This window comes from Adiantum capillus-veneris, chromosome 8 (assembly GCF_014529385.1).
Source record: "Adiantum capillus-veneris isolate H3 chromosome 8, ASM1452938v2, whole genome shotgun sequence".
Lineage (NCBI taxonomy): Eukaryota > Viridiplantae > Streptophyta > Polypodiopsida > Polypodiales > Pteridaceae > Adiantum > Adiantum capillus-veneris.
The window spans coordinates 110,133,712-110,151,313 of NC_140938.1; the positions used below are offsets into that span (position 1 = coordinate 110,133,712).

General features: G+C 40.5%; 1 long non-coding RNA gene across 2 annotated transcripts in view; it reads left to right on the forward strand.

Annotated features, from left to right (window-relative positions):
- LOC147452759 (uncharacterized) overlaps nt 1-17,066 on the forward strand; it is a 38,230-nt gene extending 21,164 nt beyond the window's left edge. For both annotated transcript variants that reach the window (XR_015188925.1, XR_015188926.1), the window contains 2 exons: nt 16,429-16,559; nt 16,696-17,066. This is a non-coding gene — a long non-coding RNA (uncharacterized LOC147452759). The remainder of the gene's footprint in view (nt 1-16,428; nt 16,560-16,695) is intronic.
- Nucleotides 17,067-17,602: the final 536 nt, after the last annotated feature.

Sequence of the window (17,602 nt, forward strand, 5' to 3'; positions counted from 1 at the left end):
CAATGCTAACTAAGGTTGTGTTGTTTCCATGGGTATATATGAGGGTTACTTCTCAACTACGGTTTTTAAAGTTCCTTGGCTTGAAGGTGAAAGACTTTTATATCTTCTCGCCCTTGATTTTAGTACTGATGTACAAAGACTGTTCTGTACTAGGAATGGGAATTATACCACCTTTCCACTGACATAGTCTCTGGTGTCTTTTGTAATTTGAAAGGAATCTTTGGTGTATATGTTATATTGTTATTGGACACACACACACACAAAAAAAAAGAAAAAACTAACCTTTGGTGGAGCACTCCATCATTCGGTGTTGGATAGAAAAAGCCACAAGAAGATTCAAGTGCATGAGGTCTCTAAACAAATGCAAGGGAGGTGAGCTTTGACACAATATTCCTCCTCCCCCTTGTCTTAAACAAACACACATAAAAAAAGATAGATTTCATACCTCTTGCATAGTTGGTGCAGGAGTTTGCTTCCTTGCTTGATTGCTCTCACTTTGCTTGCTTTCTTGCGTGCTTGCGGTTGCCCTCAATTATTTTTCTTCATTGCTTGTTGTGGGTGTGTGATTTGCGTGTAGGTGCTTCCTTGTTTGGTGTGTGATTAAGGAGAGAGTAAACACACACACACACACACACACACACACATACATAAAGAGAGAGAGAGAGAGAGAGAGAGAGAGAGAGATAGGAAAAGATAGAGAGATTAGTATAGATTCAATAGTCAATGTTAAATTAGTGTTAAAGTAGATAAAAAAGAGAAGTGAGAGTTTTCTTCTTGTATGTTTAATGTGGAATTAGTATTAAATCAGAGTAGAAAATGTTTGAAAGATGTGTATGTTAAATAAAAAAAGAAAAAAAAGCCAAAAAAAGATAAACATTTAACATTAGATCTAAAAAAGGGTTGAAAATTGAAAAAGGATATTAAAAAAGAGAGATTAACAAGGAAGAGAGAGAGAGAGAGAGAGAGAGAGAGAGAGAGAGAGAGAGAGAGAGAGAGAGAGAGAGAGAGAGAGAGAGAGAGAGAGAGAGAGAAGAAGAAGAAGAAGAAGAAGAAGAAGAAGAGAGTTTTAACGTCATAGGAAACTATCCCAAGAGACCTTAAAGATCTAGCCGACGAGGAGTTGAACTCAAGACCTGTTATTCAAGAGGAAGAGAGAGAGTGAGAGAGAGAGAGAGAGAGAGAGAGAGAGAGAGAGAGAGAGAGAGAGGAGAGGGGAAGAGAGGGAGTGTAGAGAGAGGAAGGAGGGAGAGAGGAGGAGAGAGTTATAGATAGAACGAGAGAGATAGATAGATAGATAGAGAGAGAGAGAGAGAGAGAGAGAGAGAGAGAGAGAGAGAGAGAGAGAGAGAGAGAGAGAGAGAGAGAGAGAAATAGATAGAGAGAGCTGTAGAGAGAGGGAAGAGAGAGATAGAGGTGTAGGGAGAGGAAAGATAGATATATATAGAGGAAGAAAGAAAGGTGTAGGAGATAGATAGATAGATAGATAGTTCTATTATCGTCCTGGGAGGTCAAATATGACCTATGGGACCAAATGAACATGTCACGTGGTGTGAGTGGAGTTCATAAGTGACTCTCGATGCTCAAAAATGGCTGAAATGAGCGTCGCAATAGAGAGTCCACATCGTGGTTGGGAGAGGAAGGTATGTAGGGAGAGCTCATGGCTGAATATATGGGGAAAAGAGGACCTAATGTGGTCAAAAGCTGAGCACTCAAGTAGTGTGTGGTACTCACTCTCTCGCACTTGACGAGGGCATAAGGTGCAAAGTCGATGACACTCCTCGCCAGTGCCCCAACGTCCTGTCTCGCAGCGTAGAGAATGGGAGCTAAGACGAATGGAGGCAATGGTGCGGATCGCACTCAACGGGATGGGCTCAAGGATGTAGGAATGGGTTCGGTTACCTCGTTCCGAGAAGAAGAGAGATTTGTAGTTTGGGGCAACGTGTGTGGTGTAATGGCTGAAGCGAGAACCTCCAGATTTCTCCCAAGCCATGATACATTGGCGTTGTAAGAAGGCCTCATTAACTTGGGAGTCGATCGACGCATCCTTGACCAAGTGACATGCATCCCATCTTCCAAACCATTTCTTGATATCAAGCATCCACCCCGAACTTAGTATTTTGCTCTTGCATGTCTTTTGAACCTTTTGACTTGCTTCATATGCGATTCTAGGAAGTCGATGCAAAGGGCTACGTTGTGTCTTACGCATGTACTCCACAACCCTTTCCATGCCCAAGACCTCAATGGGAAGCGATCCGGACTCAAGAAGTAAGAGCATGTAGGGTGTTTGTGTCTTGACTTGGAGAAAGTTGGTGAGAAAACGCTTTTGGACATTCTCAAACTCTTTCCAAGTAGACTTCCCGATGCTTCCACCCCACACCTCCACTCCATAAAGAAGCACCGGTGTCACCAATGTGTCAAAGAGGTACTTTTTGAGAGCCCAACACTTGATCTCTCCTGCATTGCACATGTTCTCAAATGCATAATAAGCCCTCTTTCCGGCTTCCAAGCGACGCATTGCACAATCCTTCCATTTATGATCGAGAGAGAGAGAGAGAGAGAGAGAGAGAGAGAGAGAGAGAGAGATGTTGGAATTAGGGTTGCAGTGAAATGCACACAGCTTGGAGAAGACGAAGGAAGCTCAAGGGACACAATAGAGAGTGTGTTTCTTAGTATGTAATGGAAAGATAGATAGCCCTAGAGTGATGGGCGTATATACAATGCTCAGGGGACAAAACCTCCTAAAGAGGGAAAAAATGCCCCGGCGGTCCTAGTGTGTTCACACACATCACTACCACATGTATATGGTAACAAATCCCCCCTGGAGTGATGCGATGAACGAGAGCTGGCACATGAGTAAAGGGAAGTGCCATGCCCTGAGGACATGATCAGTCCACAAAGGGGAGTAAGCCCAAAGCTTTGTGTAAAGCTTCAAGCTTCTCACGAGACAATGCCTTTGTGAAAAGATCTGCAAGGTTGTCCTGTGTTGGCACATAAGCCAAGCTGATCTCTCCTGCTGAGAGCCTCTCCCTGACATAGTGGTAATGCACCTCAATGTGCTTTATGCGAGCATGAAAAACTGGGTTCCTCGCAACTGCCAATGTGCTCCGACTGTCAGTGTAGATAGTGTTGGCAGTGTCCTGTCCAACACCCAAATCAGCCATAAGGCGTCTGAGCCATACACACTGAACCGTAGCTGTGAAGACTGCCCTGTACTCAGCCTCACAACTCGAAGTGGCCATAGTAGGTTGCTTCTTGCTCAACCATGATATACATGAACTGCCAAGCATGAAACAAAAACCACTTGTGGACACTCGTGTGTCAAAACAACTAGCCCAATTTGAGTCCGAAAAAGCATGTAAGTCTGGCGGCAATGATCCCCCCTTGGGATAAAACAAGCCAAGGTGTAAAGTGCCATTAAGGTAGCGGAAAATCCTCTTGATAGCCTGCCAATGCTTAGACCCTGAGCTATGCATGAATCTGCTGACCTGTGAGACTACAAACTGAATATCTGGCCTAGTGTTGCATACATAAATGAGGCACCAGTAGCAGTTTGGTAAAGAGTGACATCAGCAGGATCGCCAGCATCATAGAGACTCAACTTCAAACTTGTTTCCATGGGAGTGGCAATAGGTTTGCAATCCTCAAGTCCAAACTTACATAGCAATGTTTTTATGTAACTTTTCTGACACAAAGCAATACCACCATCACACTGCTTAAACTGTATACCCAAGTAATGATGCAACAGCCCCAAATCTTTCATCTTGAAAGTAGCATTCAAATCAGCCTTAAATTCAACAATATGGCTCTCATTTGGTCCAATGATCAGCAAATCATCGACATAAAGAACCACAATGAGAAGTACATCATCCTCATGCTTTACATACAATGTGCTTTCTGTTGGACTGTTACGAAATCCTTTTTTAACCAAATGAGTGTCAGCTTTCTCATACCAAGCACGAGGAGATTGCTTCAACCCATACAAAGCCTTCTTACATCTGCACACTTTGTCCTCTTGTCCTTTATGACAAAACCGCGAGGTTGCGTTACATAAACTTCCTCAAATATGTCACCATTCAAGAAAGCAGTAACAATGTCTAATTGATGTACATCCCAACCAAAATTAGCTGCCAATGCACATAGAAAACGCACAGTAGTCATACGACAAGTGGGAGAAAAAGTCTCTTCATAATCAATGCCTTTTTTCTGTGCATAACCCTTTGCAACAAGTCGAGCCTTATGGCGATCGATCTCACCATCCGGCTTGCGTTTCAACTTGTAAACCCACTTCGTACCAATGGCCTTTTTGCCAAGAGGCAAATCACATAAAGTCCATGTGTCATTTTCTATAAGTGCATCATATTCTGATTGCATGGTAGCCATCCAATTTTTTGAATTATGTGCTTCATCAAAAGACAGAGGCTCCTCTACATCATGTAAGCTAGACACAGCCAAAGCATAACAATCTGATGCATAAGATGCATGGCAAGAGCCTGAACGATTACGACTAGACAAAGGTGCATCCAATTTACTATCACGCAAAGTGTGCACCAGCCATTTTGGCATACCTCTAGCCTGCTCATTTTCAGCCCTTTCCTCATCAAGTACATCATGTACATCTGCATCAGTAATAGGCTGATCTAAAACATTTTCAGAAACCCCCATAGGCTGTACATTTGCCTCATTGGAAATTACATTCGTATTTCCACCACTGAAAAGAGGCAACAAAGTGTCATAAATGTCCTGTGAGCTTACATTACTGTCTCTAGTACATGACAGCAAGGGCTGAACACAATCTTCCACAAACACTACATCCCGAGAAACCAGAATACGTTTTGTTTGCGGATGATACAACCTGTAACCTTTGCTTTCAGCACTATAACCAACAAAAATACATTTGATAGCCTTATCATCCAATTTTCTGCGCTGCACTTGTGGCACCAAAGCATATGCCAAACAGCCAAAAACACGCATGTGCTCAATAGAAGGCTTTCTATCATGCCATGCTTCATATGGAGTAATAGACTACAAAGCTTTCGTAGGACACCTGTTAAGTACATAAGTGGCACACATGATGGCCTCAAGACAAAAAGAATGCAGCAAAGCTTGACTTTTGACCATACATCGTGCCATTTCCGTCAGTGGCCTGTTTTTCCTCTCAGCAACACCATTTTGCTGAGGTGTATAAGGCACTGTATATTGGTGTTTTATCCCACGACTAGCTAGAAATGCATTAAATTCATGAGACATATACTCCCCCCCTGGATCGGAACGAAGGGTGTCCATAGTACATTTCGAGAAATTTTCAGCCATAGCCAGAAATTATTTGAAGCACATAAAAACTTCGGACTTGGCTTTAAGCGGAAATACCCATGCATGTCTGGAGTAATCATTAACGAAGTACAGGTAATTGCCCAAGGACGGAGTTTGCATGGGCCCACAAACATCACTATGCACAAGATGCAACCTGCATGTGGCCCGAACTAAACCATCCTTTGGAAATTTAGAACGTTGCATCTTACCCAAAATACAGCCTTCACAAACGCAAAACGCAGGTACCATATCAGATTTCTGCAAACGCAGCAAACTGGCAAAATTCAGATGACCAAAACGTGCATGCCAAAGTTTTTCATCTGAAATGGCCCTTGAATCTGCAACATCATTTGCAAAATGTTTTCCACACTTGTCATACAAAGTGAGCTTATACATCCCACGGCACAAAAGGCCAGATGCAACAATTTCATCACCAAAACTGAGATCATGAACTGTACATCTATCATCCACAAATTTGACTACAAGTCCAAGTCTAGCAAGTGCGGATACAGATAAGAGATTCTTCTTGATCCCAGGTACATAAAGTGCATCAACAAGTGTGAAAGAACTGCCATTAGCAGCAGTAAGCACAATCTTTCCAACTCCCTGAACTGGATAAGAGGCGTTGTTGGCACAAGTGACTGAATTCCCATGAGGGACAGAGTCGAGAGAGGTAAACAGTTCACGATGTGAGGTAATGTGCTTTGTAGCACCACTCTTGAAATACCACACATGTGAATCTACAACAACTGACAAGCATGCATCATGGACAACAGGATTGTAAGTGCACTCTGCGCTAAAATCCCATTCTGCATCAACATCAACAACGCAGTCTCCTTTCACAGAAGACTCAACAATGGCTGCATTTGTAGTGGAACCACCCTCTTTGTTCTTAGCGTCTTTGGCCTTCAACTTAGGACAAGACTTGATCAAATGATCATTGGCTTTACAATAATGGCAACACATCTTCTTTTTGCCCTTATCACTAGAATTTCCAGACGAATTGCTGCCAGCAGAAGTATTAGGAACATAATTTTTTCCACTCGCAGCAGAACCATAAGAAGTGGCTACATTGCTGTTACCACCCTTTCTTTGAGAAGCAATAAAAGCTTGTTCAACTGCACGCTGTCTAGTCCTATTTTTTCTGGAAAGTGACTCTTGCAACAGGAATGTGCATAATGCATCAAACTTGACAACTTCTGGATTTCCTTGGGTCATAAGTCTCCAAGTACTAGCAAAAGTCTGGTAAGGCATCAAGAACAGTCTGCACAAGGGAATTGTCTGAAATAACTTCACTTGCAGAAATAAGTTGCTCATTGATATCCTTGACACTAGCAAGGAAAGTGTCCATATCATCTTCCTCATGCAGAATGTAACATTTAATGGCCTAATAACTTATGTGTAGCGGAAATTATCATGAACATAGTGGGCATTTCATTAGAGTAGATTCCTAATGGGAATTACAAGAGTGCTTGGGTGGAGAGAGCAACAAAAAGCATAACACCTAGTTAGATAGCATTGACAATAATTTCAAAAGAGAGAGCAATTAAGCTATTGACAACAATTGAGGATCGGATTTTCATGGAACCGGTCCCCCCTCCAAAAGGCTTTGTATTATGGTTTCTCCCATCAAGAGAGACATTGTACAATACAATTCTTTGTGTTCCTTCAAGACTAGCTAGTGCAATGAAGATGGAAACTTCATGCACTAAGCAAAACACTTAACAAACACAACTTGAATTATCCCTGTTCTCAGACCCAAGACCTCACACACCTTCGAAGATGGTGAGAGCTAGTAGGGTATGAGAGTAGATTGAGAGGAAGAAGGAGTATCTTACGAGAAAGATGTACATCTCCTCACATAATCACTCATATGTAGCATAGCTTAGCTTAGTAATTAGCTTGGTAGAGGAGATGAGCATGCATTGAAGCTTGGCTCTTGGTTGCATTTGCATCCACATGCCAACAGAGTGTTGATGTAGGCTTCTATCTCACAAGCTTGGAGTAGGTGATGAGTTCTCCATTAAAGCTTGGGAAGAGATAGTCTTCTCTTTCTTCACACATGAGCTTGTGTGAGTGTGTGTGTGTGTGTGATAATGCCTTGCAAAAATCAGCCCCCTCTCTCTCTTGGGCGAGCCCTCTTGCTAAATGCTCTTCCTGAAGCCTCATTGGCCCTCCCCAAGTCAAGCCAATTACAATTAAGCAGCATAAGTGATAGCCTTCTGACATGTGTCCCCCTTTCCCCTTTTGTGAGAGCTTTAGGTAATTAAATAATTAAACTAAACTCTCATTGGACCCCTTTTCCTCCTGGCCAATAGGAATCAGGCAAGCCATGGGGCTCATGAATGCTCATTGGACCCCTTGGGAGACTACCCAATAGTCTTCTAGGAGACTTAATTCTCATTGGTTTCTTTTATTAAATGTTTTTAAATTAATTAAACTAGATTTACTCTAGCTTAATTTTCATTGGTCCACTTCAAGGGTCATCCAATAGAAATTGGGCACACCTTGTGGGCATCTGGCCTAGGGAGCTGACATGTGTCCCTCATTCCCTTTGTGTAAAGGGAGCCTGTGTGTGTGTGTGTGGCTTTATCTCTCATCCCCTACCTTTAGGGCTCGCCCCCTCCCATGTAGGGATGTGCAAAGACTTTTAGGGCACACACAAAGCATCCAATTTTCCCTAGGGTTGACCTTTGGACACAACCTTTGAATTTTGGAACCTTAGCATTTTGGAAGTCTTAATGGGCTGAACCTTAGGGTCTTTTTAGCCCATTGTTGAACATGGATCTTTTGCAGATGGCCCCCCCTTTGGATCCCTATTTTCCCTCCTTTGGATCCCTACTGTGGCCGGTCTGCTAGCTTAACCAATATTCTAGCTTTTTCTCCCCTGGCCTTTCCCACATTAAATGATCAGTTTAATATGAGAAAATCATTTAGGAGAATTAGATATTGATTATTATGACACATAATCTTTGACTCCAGCTCTTTACGCAGCAAAGCAATTTTAGCCTCATTGCGGCTTGCATAAAGACCTGCTAGAATATCCCAAGCCTGTTTTGCAGATTTTGTAGAACGAATGTGAGGAACAATGGTGCGCTTCACAGACAACACAATCAATGCATGAGCCTGCGCATCCTTAACATCTCGATGAGCTTGTTCTGCCGTAGGCAAAACAACTCTAATAGCTACAATCATTGCAGCAAGACTTGCAACATCCTCAACATCGCCTACATCCTCAAAACCAGGACGTACATCAATTTCTTGCCCAATGTTCCAGACACCCTTTGACACAAGAACATGTTGCATCATATAAGCCCACATAGGGTAGTCGTCCCCATCCAACCTTTCCTCGGCAGCAAACATCTTGAACACATCTGTGTTGTTGTTGTCAGCCATGGTAAATGCTGCACCTGATGTGAAAACTGCCCGAAAATAGGAGAAACGGAGCGGGAACAACCTGTGATATATAGCACAAACCGTAGAAGACTATAAGGAACCTGTTATGCAGAAAATGACACTGACAGAAATTCTGCACAAAATGACGAAATAGCCTGTGGAGTACTGTCTGTAGTGGAAACGGAGGCCGAAATGAGCCCAAATAAAAAATATGAGTAGACCCAGCTCTTCGAGCTATCCCAAAATATTTTTCGACCTGCAAACGCTTGCCAAAGCTCACTGAAATTGGAGAAAGTGAGCAGGCATGTGCTGGAGCAGCTGGCGACTAAGCCCGGGAGGACGTGACCTGCTCTGATACCAATTGTTGGAATTAGGGTTGCAGAGAAACGCACACAGCTTGGAGAAGATGAAGGAAGCTCAAGGCACACAATAGAGAGTGTGTTTCTTAGTATGTAATGGAAATATAGATAGCCCTAGAGTGATGGGCGTATATACAATGCTCATGGGAAAAAACCTCCTAAAGAGGGAAAAAATGCCCCGGCGGTCCTAGTGTATTCACACACATCACTACCACATGTATATGGTAACAAGAGAGAGAGAGAGAGAGAGAGAGAGAGAGAGAGAGAGAGAGAGAGAGAGAGAGAGAGAGAGAGAGAGAGAGAGAGAGAGAGAGAGATGGAGAGGAAGAGAGCTTGTGTGTATATATTAATATACCTCTCTTTGTAGACTAGGTCTAGATTAGGCTAGGTGTAGAATAGGTCATCTCTTTAAGCGTCCTCTCTTTCTACCTTGATTAAGTAGAGAAATAGAGTATGTAGTCTAGGTGTAGATTATGTCCTCTCTTTGAATATCCTCCATGTCAAAATATGTGTGCGTGCTCTCATACCATGTGAAAAGATAAGGGAGAAGAGAGATGGATCTTTGTGACAAGATATATGTGAGAGAGGGAGGAGATGGACACAACTCAAATACAAGAGATAAAATGATATAATGTAATGAAAAACTATATTAATCACATAGCTACCATGAAATAAAATCTAAGTACTTAAAGTACACAAACAGATACTCTAAAGTACTTTTACTATCTGCAGAAAAGGTACTCTGGAGTACCTTGTTGATAGGTACTATAAAGTACGTATGATACACAATACATGTACTTTGGAGAGACTCAATGGATGATCCCCAAACCCAAGCTAGAGGGTAAAGTCCCAAGTACAATGAGGTTTTTTTCTCAGATAATAACACTCTATACAATATTATCTAATGCCTCACAATGTCTCTTAGCACTGTCTCTGTTGTCTTTGCTATCTTTCTCTCTGTTTCTCTCTATCCAATGCTAAGGTATGAATGTGGGAGTCCTAGTAGAGTCACTACACCACCTTGCTAAGATCACTATCTAAGATATAGTGGAATCCCTACTCTAGTCCAATATCATCTTGGAACTTACTAGTCTCTAAGAACTAGGGTACTCCTAGGTATAATTGTGTACAAAGGGACCACTTAAGCCTTCTTTGTTGCACTCTTTATAGCTGATGTAGATGACTACTTCAAGTGACTTTTGAAGATTCCTTTGTTAGATAGATCCTCCATCCTGTGGGGAATATTTCTTCTTTACACTTCATAAAAAAGATCATGATTATATCTCTTGGTAGGTCGCTCCCAAGTTGGTATGTTGGCTCCTCTGTACAGTCTACATCTTTGCAGGCAACCAACTTAGCACGTTCACCAAAAATGGTAGAGTGGAATTAGGTTAAAATATCCAACCAAATTTTAGTTCGTATTTAGTAGAAAAACGAACTAAAATTTGTATTGCTCCACAAGATCAATGTTGTAGGTGGCGCTTATCGCTCCTATGAATCTGCCTGCAAACCTCTTGATATTGCTCCAACACGTGACTTTTAGGTACTTTTGGTACTTTATTACCCGACTAGTTGGTAGTTACTATGGACTCTCCCCACATAGAGAACGGGTAAAATCCATGAACATGGCATCTCATGCCATAACATGACACTTGAGTCCATATTGACTCACTTTCATCATGCCTTCACCTTAGCCCTTATTCACACCTTTAGTAGAGATGATGTGAACTTACATATTTGAACACCTTCCCTCAAGTTCAACAACATCTATAAGAAGCATACAAGATGGGAGAGATGATGTGAACTTGGATTTTTAACACCTTCCCTCAAGTTCTACCAAGAGTTCTTCATCATCTCTAGATAATCCTTGTTAATGAGGCGAGATGGTGTGAGCTTGTATCTCCAACACCTTCCCTTAACTCCTGCAACATCTTTGACTATTCATGAAATTAAAAAACACAAAATTATGATGAAAGGCTTCTTCTATTTGATGAGCCTTCCAGTGACACAATGATGGGATTACCTTTGGTCTATAAGCTTCATCAAGCTAGCTGCTACCTCCATGCTTTGAATGAGGTGAACTCTTCTCCAAGCTGAAATTCATGTAGGTTCTCCTTGTCTCTTTCTTAGGAGACTTCTCCAAACTTCCATGTCCTTCTAGTCCTTATGGATCTCTCCAAGCTTGTTTGATGGGTTCCATTCTCCACCATAGATTCTTTTCCTCCTTTTGTGTGAGATGGGCATTCTATCTTCCATCTCTAGCTTGTCTCCTTGTAGCCTTCATGTAAACACTTCCGTTGCTTGCATCTCATACCGCAACAACACATCATTGTGGTTGAGTTTACTCTTTCTCAAGCTAAGCTTTGAGAAAGGCACAAGTGGAATCCTCTTGCCACACTTCATGGGGAAAGAGAGCTCATATTTCCTTCACTTTGTTTGTAAAAATTCTTGTAATCTCCTTGTCCTTTGAAGAGTTGTCCTTGCCTCTTTCATGTCTAGTCCTCTCCCTGATTTGAGACCTTCATGTAGCCTTGCTTTAGCTTGGTTGTCTCCTCTTTGAAAAATATTATGTTGCATGTTGATAAACTCCATCTCCATGCGCAAACATGGCTGATTTCGTGTGCAAATCATCTTGCCTCTTATTTCACAAGATTTTTGAAGCCTTGGTATTCTTTATCCTTCATGATGATGTAAGGATCACCATTTTTTTCATGCTTTCTAGTCCTTATGGATATCTCCAAGCTTGTTTGATGGGTTCCATTCTGCACCATAGATTCTGTGCCTCCTTTTGTGTAAGATGGGCATTCTATCTTCCATCTCTAGTTTGTCTCCTTGTAGCCTTCATGCAAACACTTCCATTGCTTGCATCTTATACTGCAACAACACATCATTGTGGTTGAGTTTACTCTTTCTCAAGCTGATCTTTGAGAAAGGCACAAGTGGAATACTCTTGCCACACTTCATGGGGAAAGAGAGCTCATATTTCCTTCACTTTGTCTGTAAAAATTTTAATAATCTCCTTGTCCTTTGAAGAGTTGTCCTTGCCTCTTTCATGTCTAGTCTTCTCCCTAATTTGAGACATTTGTAGCTTTGCTTTAGCTTGGTTGTCTCCTCTTTGAAAAATATTAATGTTGCATGTTGATAAACTCCATCTCCATGTGCAAACGTGGCTGATTTTCTGTGCAAATCATCTTGCCCCTTCTTTCACAAGATTTTTGAAGCCTTGATATTATTTATCCTTCATGGTGATGTAAGGATCACCATTTCGTTTATGCTTTCTCCAAAATCATAGGCTTCTTTTGATTTCCTTTGGCCTCTTCCAGGATTGGCTGTAATAATCACATAACTACCATGGGAGAAAATATGAGTACTTAAAGTACACAAACATGTACATTAAGATACTTTTACTGTCTACATAGGTACTCTGGAGTACCTTATTGACAAGTATTGTAAAATACCTATGATACACAATGCAGGAACTTTTGAGACTCAATGGATGATCCCCAAACCCAAGCTAGAGGCTAAAGTACCAAGTACAATGAGGTTGCTTCCTAGCTAACAAAGCTCTATACAAGATTATCTAATCCCGCATAATGTCTCTTAGCACTCTCTCTGTTGTGTTTTCTGTCTCTCTCTATCCAATGCTAACGTGCTTCCCAGTAGCATCACTTCACCACCTTGCTAAGATCACTACCTAAGATGTAGTGTCATCCCTACTCAAGCCTAATTCTATCTTGGAACTAAGCACAAATACTAGGCTCTAAGCACTAGGGTACTCCTAGGTACAACTATGTACAAAGGGATCCGTGCAACCTTCTTTGCTGAACTCCTTATAGCTAATGTTGATGACTACTTCAAAGTGACTTTTAAGGATTCCTTTGGTGGGCAGATCCTCCATCATGTGGGAAACATTTCTTCTTTACATTTCGTCAAGAGATCACAACTGTATCTCTTGGTAGGTCGCTCCCAAGTTGGTATTTTGTCTCCTCTATGTAGTCTACAATTTTGCAGGTAGTCAACTTGGCACCTTCACTAGAAACAATGTGCAGTGATATTAGAGTAAAATCTCCAACCAAATTTTAGTCCATATTTAGTAGAGAAACTTCTCTCTGTATTGTTTCACAAGATTAGTGTTGTAGGTTGCTGATATTGCTCCTACAAATTTGCCTGCAAATGTCCTAAAATTGCTCCTAACTTTTAGGTACTTTACTACCTGGCTTCTTGATAGTTACTGTGGACTCTTCCCATGTGTGGATTGGGTGAAATCCATGAACATGGCATGTATTGTCATTCCATAACATCACACTTGAGTTCATATTGACTCACTTTCATCATGATTTCATCCTTAGCCCTTGGTCACACCTTTAGTAGAGATGCTATGAGCTTTAACACTCCATCTCTACCTTTATTAGGTAGAGAAATAGAGGTAGGCATTTTAGGTGTAGAATAGGTCCTCTCTTTCTGTGGCCTCTCCATCTACTAATATTAGGTTGAAAAGTAGATGTTTGTAGACTAGATAATGTGAAGGTATAGACATGTTTGCATGTATATATGTGTAGACATGTAGTAATGTGTGTGTGTGTGTGTGTGTGTGTGTGTGTATATATATATATATGATATTTATGCATGTATATATGTATGGTTATATGCATGTATATACAGGCACTAAGCAAGGGAGCATAGCACGCGATGGTTGAGGGCTTTCTCATGTGTATATTACCTTTTTAATTGTCCATTGCGATCTTTCATTTTCTTATGTATGGATTACTGCAATGTACCCTTGGTTTTACCACGATTGAGATTATGATGATATCTAAAGAGGTGCCACTAGACTATTGACACTACTAGAATCTACTTAGGTCTAGTAATATACGTGTATATATGTAGATATGTATCTATGCGAGTTAGTGTGTATGTATGTATCTATGTAAAAGTGTATATACAGATCTTGATAGAGAGAAAGAGAGATGTAGAGAGAGAGGATTGGGTGTAAACATGTAGAGGTGTGTAGATTAGGTATGGGGAAATTAAAAACTAGTTAGGTTCTAATACTTTTCAACTATTTTCCTGTAGATGCTGGATAAGAGAACACCTATTATGAGGAGCAGCTCTTAGATTCTTCCTTTGGTTAGTTCATGTCCCATGTGTACGCCCAGATGTCACCTCCAATGGACTCAAGTCTTGAGGAGGTCAGTCCAAGTAGTCAATTTAGGTTTATCTGTAGCTAGTGTTTTGTGAGCATGAGTGTGGACTATTGTCTTGTAGATGCTAGATGAGAGAAAACCTATTGAGGAGTAGATCTCAGACTCTTCCTTTGGTTAGCTCATGTCCAAGGTGGACGCCCATCCAGGGTGGACATCGCCTCCACTGGACTCAAGTCTTGAGGAGGTCAGTCCAAGTAGTGAGTTTAGGTTTATCTATAGCTAGTTTTTTGTGAGCATGAGTGTGGATTTCTTTTTGGTAACTGCAGGCATGGACCTCTTACAATTGTGGACATGGTGACACATTTATATACATTCCTCCACTAGTGGTAGATCCAAACCTGCAACGCATAATATCTTCACGTGGGGAATACCTATGTTCGACACATGAATTTTTTGGCTACAACACTCCACAGAAGCTTGTGGCCAATGGTCTTTCCTTATAATCCACTACATGGGTAGTACCTATGTTTGACACAGGAATTTTTTTGGCCACTACACTCCATATGACTTGTGGCCTATGGTCTTTCCCTATAGCCCGCATTGTGTGAGAGCCAAGGAGGGGCTCCATACGTCTAGAGCCTTGCAAGGAAGACATGTTTCTATCACATCTCCTTAGAGACACACCCCCTTTTCATCATAGGGCCCCACATTATTCCATCTGACATTTTCTTGCTCAAGCCTCATCAATGGTCCATAGGTAGTTAGTGAGCGCCCTCTAGCAACACACGATGATGTTCGTCTTAGGGTAGTGGCACCATCAGAGGTGGAGTGATGAGGGCTCCTATTGGGATTCTTGGTTTAATGGTGGAGGGGAGACATATTCACTTGTTTTAGAGCATACCACTCTAGCAGCAAAGGATAGGACACTAGTGCATCCAACCCAGACATGCATGGGTGTTAATATAGGGTCAAGTATGGTGGCGAGATTGACTTTCATACTACATAGGGTAGGGCATTTTGGTGCCATTATTAGATTCTTGTACACTTGATATATAATAACTATTTTATAAAATTCAAAATCCAAGTACCTAATCATGTATACTATATTGAGGAATCATTGCATTCTCAATTTCCCAATGCCCCCAAAGAGCGTTTCTTGACACAATGGTTGGAGGGGTATATCAAAACATGTTTAAAAAACAAGAAATCAAGTGTACAACACATAGCAACCAACTAGGTCGCAAATCCAAATAGAAGCTATCATGGTGGCAACATGGCACATGAAGAGTGGGAGGGTAAGAAAAGAGAAAGCTGATTCCATTGTCAACAACACAAAGATTTCATGCGAGGAAAACTTCCACGCACTATGATTTGGGAGGCAAAGCGGCTAGGTTATTTTAAATTGTGCAATTTTGGATTAGAAATTATTTTAGCTTATGAAACTTTTATGGTTATTTTTAACTTAGGAGAATATCACTTTGAGCCATCCTACTAGAGAGATGGTCAAGTATTGAGAGAGACACCTAGAGTTTAATACTTGATGATGGTTGTTTGACATCATAGCTCTCACAAGTAATTAGACGCAATAGCCAATGTGGTAATTGTAGACAATGAATATTATACTAATTTCTAATTTCGGTTATTGAGTTATTTAATTTGTTTTTGGTTGGTGAGAGTCAGAGCGATCAAATGTATGTACCTGTGGACGATGAATGAGGACTAAAATAGATTTATTTTTTGTACTCCTCTTCTTTAAGTACAAATGTGGCACAAAAGACACTCATGATTTAGATATAAAATTAATTTGAAAATTTGGCTTTATTTTGTAATTTTGTAAAAGTATTTTTCTTTTTTGCTTCAACTTATAAAGGTAAGATGTAACTTATAATTTCAAAGTTTATTTTTATTAGTTTGTACCATGGCAATGCTGGCGGTTTGGAGTTATCCTCTTATAATGATAGTATGCATACACTTAAATATTATGAACATTTAAAAGAAATCTTAGAGTCAAAACAAGACAAAACTATTCATAAAACATACTTGTTCATACGTGTTTCTTACCTTTGATAAGAGTCATAGTAAGTGTTTACAAGGTTTACATTATCCTTTAACTAGATGTCATGAATCCACCTTGCATCTTCAAAAGGATAATTCTTAAATTTGACAAGATATCATTGGATGGTATTACCAGTTCTTAAAACCTTGTCTTCATGCTATAGGATACTCTTTGGCTGCAAGATCTTTCCTTGGCCTTCAACCTCCGAGTGGTTCTTCAATTACTAGTTCTTTGAGTGGCTCGCCCTTATCAGGTTTCAAGAGGCTCACATGAAAGGTGTTATGAATGAGCCAGGTACTTGGTAACCTTAGCTTGTAAGATCTTTCATTATAAGGCTTAAGAATTTAAAATGGTCCATAATATCTTTTTGCTAACTTGCCTTAATATTTTTGCTGACATGTTGGGCATCCTTGTCTTTCCTTGCCTGTAGTGTGGCTTAGGCATGCTTTTGGAGACTTGAGCAATACCCAATCATTTTATTTGAAGGTCAAGGCTGGTCTATGATTATCAATGGTAGAATTTTACATATGCTTCATGATATAGTTTCCTTAATCTTCTTAAAAGATTCCTTAAGGTCTCTACTATACTCATTAGCACAGAAAATCTCTTCCCAAGTGTCTTGACTATCAATGGGAGCTTGGTTCTTCCTTCAATTACCTCGAAGGGTGCCTTTCTTGTAGAAGTATGTACAATGTTATTGTATGCATACTCTATTAAGGATAAATTCTTTTACCATTACTCTCTTTGATCTACTTCTATAACATAACTTTGAGTAAATCACTTGAAACAGCATCAAATGACTATCAACCACTGAAACCGGTTGGAGATTTTGCTCATGAAAGTTGTATGAACCAATGAGTAAGCATAAGGATGCATTTGAGGTAAATTTTCAAGAGTTGACAAAAGCTCAGATTATTTATATTTTCTTGAGAATTAGGCTAAATTAAGTTTTGAATTGACTCAGAGGATTAAAACATGTCACAAAAAATTGAAAAATTGTAAAAAAATTGTCCCTTTTAGGTCAAAATTGAGTCTGCAAACACTATACAGTTGGTAATCATTCCAACCGAGATCATCTCACAGTTGTAGCCCAGTTCTGGAAGGTGTTGCCACAATTTAGTTGTAAGATCCCCAAATTTTGGGTCTCTTTTAAATAAAGAAAAACAGCTTTCAATTTATGTTTTGCCAAATTTTGATTTAAGATGCTTGATCGACAGTATTGGAAGGTTCTAAAGTAGAAGGCAAGGCCGTTTCCATGTTCCAGTAGGTTAGACGGACGTTTGGTTCAGTGTTAAAAAAATTCCTTTATTTTTAGCTTTATCATGCTTTTTATGCTT